Source organism: Mesocricetus auratus, unplaced genomic scaffold, assembly GCF_017639785.1.
Source record: "Mesocricetus auratus isolate SY011 unplaced genomic scaffold, BCM_Maur_2.0 Super-Scaffold_100003, whole genome shotgun sequence".
In the NCBI taxonomy this organism is placed as follows: domain Eukaryota; kingdom Metazoa; phylum Chordata; class Mammalia; order Rodentia; family Cricetidae; genus Mesocricetus; species Mesocricetus auratus.
The window spans coordinates 58,884,457-58,892,415 of NW_024429188.1; positions in this window are offsets into that span (position 1 = coordinate 58,884,457).

The window sequence follows — 7,959 nt, forward strand, 5'->3', positions numbered from 1 at the left end:
CCACATTTTCTCTATCCACTCTTCAGTTGAGGGGCATCTAGGTTCTTTCCACATTCTGGCTATTACAAATAATGCTGCTATGAACATAGTTGAGCAGATGTCCTTATTGTATGAGGGTACATCTTTTGGGTATATGCCTAAGAGTGGAATTGCTGGATCTTGTGGTAGACTGATTTCTATTTTCCTGAGGAATCTCCATACCGATCTCCTAAGTGGCTACACAAGTTGGGATTCCCAACAGCAGTGGAGGAGTATACCCCTTTCTCCGCATTCTTTCCAGCATAAACTGTTATTAGTGTTTTTTATTTTAGCTATTCTGACAGGAGTGAGATGGTTTCTCAGAGTTGTTTTGATTTGCATTTCCTAAGAGTCACTTGGTCATTTTAGACTCCTCTATTGAGAATTCTCTATTTAATTCTGTACCCCATTTTTTAATTGGATCCTTTGGTGTTCTGGAGACTTGCTTCTTGAATTCTTTGTAAATTTTGGAGATCAGCCCTCTGTCAGATATGGGGTTTGTGAATATCTTTTACCATTCTGTGGGCTGTCGTTTTGTGTTGTTGACTGACTGTTTCCTTTGCCCTGCAGAAGCTCCTCAGTTTCAGGAAGTCCCATTTATTAATTTTCGATCTCAGTGTCTGTACTACTGATGTTATGTTCAGGATGTGGGCTCCTGTACCAATTCGTTCAAGGGTACCTCCCATTTTCTCTTCTAAGAGGTTTGGTGTGGCTGAATTTACGTTGAGGTCTTTGATCCATTTGGACTTCAGTTTTGTACATGGCGATAAACATGGATCGATCCGCATTCTTCTACATGCCAGCATCCAGTTATGCCAGCACCATTTGTTGAAGATGCTTTCTTTTTTCCATTGTATAGTTTTAGCTTCTTTGTCGAAGATCAAGTATTCATAGGTGTGTGCATTAATATCAGTGTTTTCAATTCGATTCCATTGGTCTACCTGTCTATTTTTGTGCAAATACCAAGCTGTTTTCAGGACTATAGCTCTATATTAGAGATGAAGTCAGGGATGATAATGCCTCAGGAAGTTCCTTTATTGTACAGGGTTGTTTTGGCTTTCTTGAGTCTTTTGGTTTTCCATATAAAGTTGGTTATTGTTCTTTCAAGGTCTGTGAATAATTGTGCCAGTATTTTAATGGGGATTGCATTGAATCTGTAGATTGCTTTTGGCAAGATTGCCATTTTTACTATGTTGATCCTACCTATCCAAGAGCATGGGAGATCTTTCCATATTCTGGTATCTTCTTTAGTTTCTTTCTTTAAAGACTCAAAGTTTTTACTATACAGGTCTTTCACTTGTTTGGTTAGTATTACTCCCAAGATATTTTATGCTGTTTATAGCTATTGTAAAAGGTGATGTTTCTCTAATTTCTTCCTCAACCCATTTATCTTCTATATACAGAAAGGCTACTGATTTTTTTTAGTTAATCTTTTATCCTGCCTCTTTGATGAAGGTGTTTATCAGCTGTAGGAGTTCTCTAGTAGAGTTTTTTGGGTCCCTTATGTAAACTGACATATCATCTGCAAGTAGTGAAAGTTTGACTTCTTCCTTTCCAATTCATATCCACTTGATCTCCTTTTGTTGTCCTATTGCTCTAACTAGAATTTCAAGTACAATATTGAAGAGATATAGAGAGAGTGGACAGCCTTGTCTTGTGGTCTTGTGTCTGATTTCAGAGGAATTACATTGAGTTTCTCTCCATTTAGTCAGGGCAGGAGTGACCCAACAATCTCATCAGGCTGGCAGTTGCTTGTTCTCCCAAAGACAAGTCGATCTGCCTGCAGGCCCCAGGCCAGGAGATCCCACAGTGGGCACATGGAAGGCTAGCCTAATTCTTTCATCTTAACTAGTACAGGAAACCCTTGGATTATAACTGATAGGAACGAAGAATATGCTTTTTTTTAATGAACCAGGGCTCCAGTTAACCTCATATGTCTTCTAACCTACAAAGTTTCACTCCTTTTACTCTTCTAGTTGTACCATAAAGCCCTCTTTTTAATACTACCTGAGAAGACAAGTTTGCTTGAACTCATGTTCATAGTCTTCCTTCTGTTTTCTGAACCTACTAACATCAAAGTCACTGCTCCTGAAATATTCATCATCACATCATTTTATATGATCCACAACTTAATAGACTTTAAACAATAAATAATTCCACCTCTTGTTCACAAAGATTCATTGGCTATCATATCTTGGAATCTGATAGGGAACTCAAAATGATCTAGATTATTTTCCTAATTGACAATAATTCTGGGTTTGATAGTTGGAATTTTAACAACATATGTTTGTATAGACATGCTCTTTTATGAGTATAGTGGTAACTCTATACAGATAAAAACCCATTATACACTCTTGATTGACTCACAAGAACATCAATACATCAAACACTCTGTATTTGCTCCTCTGTAGATCTTGTCCTATGAAAATGGAAAAGAGCAGTAATTCATGACAACATACATTCACAAAGAACTTTGAGAGTCAGATGTTTTAAATTTTCTTTACATTTTATATTTTTGTCATCCTATTTTCCCCTCAAATCTGCTTCACATTTCAAAAAGTTGTTATAAGTATGGTATTTATGTCGTTTATTTTTAATCTGCCACTCCAAGATGAATTTTAGATGTCAACCTACTAGAAAATAAAATTTAGAACATTGATAAGTGTTCCAGAAAAATATATGCTTATAAATTCACATTAAATTCCCTCTGAAAAATATCAACAAGAATTTCAAATATCTTTGTTTTACTAAATGAAATGTGTTACTAATACTTTGATTGCTGTATTGTTGAATACTGTCAACATTAGTAAGTTAAGTTGATATGTGAACCGACACCAACTCCAAATTGTGACATTAAAATTAATTAATAAGCACCGAACCATTGTCTCAGTGTAACTCTCATGTGAAACATGTTGCTGAAACATTCCTGAACAATAAATAACTATTCAATTTCTAGGATGCCAAGGAGTTCTGAGATGACAATGCTTTCTGATACAATTTTCATTCAGGGTAAATACTTTCTATTTGAGCCCACAGTGATGAATGTAGAAAACACAGTGATTGCAGTCCAAAAAATGTCATTTGTAGAGGCCCAAGGCACAATGGTAACTTTTATGCCACAGAAGATATGACTCTATCTACTGCCATCTGCAGTTATTACTCATTATACAATTTAATGTTTAATATATTACTTTGTAATGTGACCTGTCTTCATGGTTAATGACACACTGTAACAACGGAATGTTACTGACTGAATTTAAATTTAGTTTTCTAGAAGAAATTTCTTTTCAGGGCAACAATTTAAAATGAAAATACTAAGAACCATGCTATTACTCTTACTGTATCTAAATGACTATACTAGTATCCAGCGCACTGTACTTCATTTTGAATGGTTCATCAGGGAAGTTTAAGTTAGGGTTTTTACTGTTTCAATGAAACACCATAACCAAAAAGCAGGTTTTAGAGTAAAGGGTTCATGTAGCATGCTTTCTTGAACCACTAGCTCCCAAATCATGACACAGAGATATATTATTATGAATATTTAGCTTTATCTTAGGCTTGATTCTAACTTTCTAAAAATATAATTAGCGTATTCCTACAAATCTATGTGCTGCCCCAAGGCTCACTTACCTTATCTACATACTGATCATCCTGCTTCCCTGCTTCCTCCATGTCTGTCTGTCTGTCAGTTCACTGGACCCTTTCTCTCTGCCCATCAGGCCTGCATATTCCTCATCTGCCTAGATAGCTATTGACCTTTTGACTTTGTATTAGCCTAATCAAATGCCTTAGGCAGGTAAAGGGAAAGAGCAACATATCTTTACATAATCAAACAAATACAGCAAAAACAAAAGCAGCACACTTTTACATAGTTAAAGAACTATTCTGCAACACAAACAAATGTAACACATCTTTTCTTAAACAAATACTCTATTTCACAACATTTTTCCTTTTGTCTAAATACAAAGGAAAGGTTTTAACTTTAACATAGCAAAACTATATACAGTAAGAACAGTTATCAAGTAAGAGGTACATTTACAGCATCCAGTCCATTTTTACTTGGCAAAATCAGAGAAAGTACTCCATTATTTATACTATCTTTGTGAGCCCAAATTTTGTACCTAATTTTTCTTCTATCATAGCTAAGGAAAACTGTAATCATAAGTATTTAGCCTTCAACTTCATCAAAGACCACAGAAGAATGTAATATTACTTGAGTAAGCAGGTCAGGCAGTGAAAGCCATTTCAGAAACTACAGAAGTGACGGAGGCATCTGGGTCATCCAAAGTTTCTCTGCAATGTTGGGGCATCAATCTTTGGACTATAGGCCAAGAATATCCAGCAGACTTTTCTATGAAGCAGGAATACTGAAGGACTGTCGCACCTTATCTTGGTAAATTTTGGCAGTCTTTTTCCTTTGTATCTTGCTTGTCCAGTTTGGATGGTATACTGTCAACAATCAAGGCAAATGATTTTCTTGCCCAAATGGTTAGCTTTGCCACAATGAAAGCAAACTTCACATGGAGGTTCTTCAATGACCATCATCCTTTTATGAAGTGGATTGTTGATGCCAGGAGGAGACATGTCTCATTGTCATGAAAAACATTAAATGTCATATTCTATAAGTCTCTGAAATGTTTGAAGATCCCTTTCTATCTAAAAATATACCTCTGCTGAACCTTGGAAAACATACCTAACAAACACAAGTACAAGTTTGACTATTATAGATGACCAATTACCAATCTGTAGTTATTAATTATACATTACTTTATTAAAGGACCTGCATAGATATAATACCTTAAACAAGAGTAGAAAAATAAACACAGTGTAACAAAAATAACTTTAAATTTTTATCAATATACAAAAATCCATACCAATGTAAACTTTTGAGACTGGTAATTGCTTTTTTAATTTGAAAGAAGATTCAAATTAAAGATAACCTTACTTTTGTATCAATATATGAAAGTCCATACAAACGTAGAATATTTGAGATTAACAATTGCCTTTTAGTTTAAAGCTAATTCAAGATCCTTGAGTACAACCTCCCTTGCTTAGTTTCCTCCATTACCATGACCAGTAACAATTTGCAACCAAGCACCTCTTAGGAATATGGGCAGTATGTTCTCTAGACTGCTACCAGTTGCTGAGGGTTGACAGCATATTTAAAGAAACCTGAGAAAATTGAGACAATGGTCAAGTCCTGGGAAAACTACTTGTAATATTTGCTGTTATACATCACCTGTCTTGTAATTTTTTCTTGATTTATTTCTTTATGTCTGTAGTCAAGGTTTTCAGGGCATCTCCCCTGAAAAAAATCTAATCTCTATTAAACTTTTGGGAATCCACAACCTTTCATTTCCTCTTAAAACAAAAGGATAACCTCTCCCCCAATGCAATGCGTGTTTTATGAATTCCATTTTAAAATTAAGACATACCTAAAGCATCTAGGCTCGTTTAATTCAGTAATCCCTTTATAACCCAATGTCTCTCAATAGTTGTCATTTACTCACTAGCATTCAAAAAATTCAAAGTCAATACCATGCAGGATCTAGACTCCCTGTGTATTTCCCACCTTTACATTGCTTTTAGCCTTTATATTATTACTTTACTCTCTTTACATTGCTTTTAGCCTTCATATTACTTTACTCTCTTATTAAAGACTTTATTATATTTTTAACTATTTTCCCATGACTGTCTATACTTATTGTTTTCTTTCATAAGTGCCTACACACATTTTTAAATACACTATAACCTGTTTAGAGTTTTGTTTGTTTGGTTTTGGTTTTCTTTGTTCTTTTCTTTCTTTCTTTTTTTTTTGGTCTGCACATGCTTTATTGTTTACCTCTAGCATTGTTTGCCAATGTTAGCCAAACCTTAAGCCTGCTGTGTGGATTTGTGCTGATGGCTGGCTACAAGCCCAGTTTTATTCCCCTGAGGTCTGACTGAGAGGTGTGTTTAACTGGGAGCTGAACTTAACTACTCCAGTTCTAGGATTTTAGTGCCCACACTGTGGCAGAGTTTGTTCTTTCTACTTAACATCCTACTCTTCAAGTACTCTCATGCACAGCAGTGCCTCTTAAAGAAGCCATATCTGCGTTCTTTGTAAGCTTTCTCAGATACTATATGGAAATTTGGGATCTATATTGGATGCCAAATATATCAAGTTTTCTTGGACTGCCAGCCCCCAAGTTAGGAGACATAACTTTTTATGAATTATGAATGCTCAGCCTTCTCTTAGGCTTATTTCTATCCTTTTTAAACCTAATTTAACCCATTTCCAACAATTTATTTGCTATCCTCAGACTCATTTACCTTACTTATATACAGTCTAACCTGCTGTAGTGCTTCCCCATAAATGTCTCACCAGCTCCAGCTGGCTGTCCCTTTTTTTTCTGCCCAACAGGCTCTCTTATCCCTCCTCTCTCTGGCTACTGGCTGTTCAGCTTTTTATTAGACCAATCAGGTGCCTTAAGCAGGTAAGGTAAAAAACAACAATAACAGAGCTTTACATAATTAAACAAATGCAGTGTAAATAAATGCAACACACCTTTACATAGCTAAACAACTATTCTGCAATACAAACAAATGTAACACATTTTTATTTAGTTAAACACATATTCTCTTCCACACTAGGTTTATTTGGCTTACAATTCATATCACAGCTCATCATCAAAAGAAGTCAGGACAGGAACTCAAACATGGCAGAAACCTGGAAATTGGAGCTGATGTATAGGCCATGGAGGGGTGGTGCTTGCTTCCCCTACTTTTGTCAGTGTGCTTTCTTATAGAACCCAGGACCACCAGCCCAGGGATGGCACCACTCACAAGGGGCTGGGTCCTCTGCCATCAATCACTAATTAAAACAATTCGTTACAGGCCTGCCTATAACCCAATCTCATGGAAACAATTTCTTTTTTCTTTTTTAATTAATGTATTTCTCTCTCATATATTACATCTCAACAACAGTTTCCCCCCTGTCCTCTCCTCCCACCCTTCCCACATCTCCTCTACCCCAAATCTACTCCTCCTTTCTCTTCAGAAAAGAGAAGGTCTCGTATTTGAAAAATGTTCAGTATGTTTTCTGTTCACACTGTGTTGTATTTGGTGATGTTTTAAATATATGCATGACTTAAAACTCATAAGGGCACTAGTTTGTTAGCTAGATTTTTTATGTCAGCATGATTAGGTAATGGGATATTTAGATATTTATTTACTCACTTTCTCTGTGTGTCATGAGTAACTATCTTATAGTTAAACATCCATCTTTGGGCACCCTCTTGTAAAAGAACATTCCAACTTGAGCTGTTATCTGTTTATACCTCCTCGTGGAGGGGTGGGGATGGTCAGAAGATCCTAGCCTGAGTTTACAGTTGCTTCCTATCACCTATTGTATACAACTTTGCCTTAACTTTATGTAGCCTCAGGGAAGAGATAGTGTTTAGTCCAGGGTGTTCTATAGGGGCAATATTGTATCTATGTGGCTACAAAGAAGCCATCATCCCTCCTGGGTAAGTTTTTGAGGAGGAATATCTACTCACCTGTGCTCTATAACAGAGCCCACAGTTTACCAGAATGCATGAATTTTAGCAGAATCTTGTCTCAGCTTGTCATTAGTACCTTAGAAAAATAAGTAAACATTGCATATTTTCCCCTATGGGTGAATTTTAACAGTATTTATTATAATTTTCAGGATATAATAAAATCTGAGGATGAGTTGGGGAAGAGCAATGGTATGCATGATATAGAGAATTTAATAAGCAGGTACAGAGAGGTTGGTTGAAGTTGCGTGGTGTTTGCAGAAAAAATATTTGCCTGGAAGTTTGTCTCTATAGGGATTATAGGGATAATGGCCAGGGTATGGACAGTGCAGAGAGTAGTGAAACATGAAACTAAGATGTGGCCAATGAGGCAGAATCTATCAGTTGGGGAAATTCCAGGGGG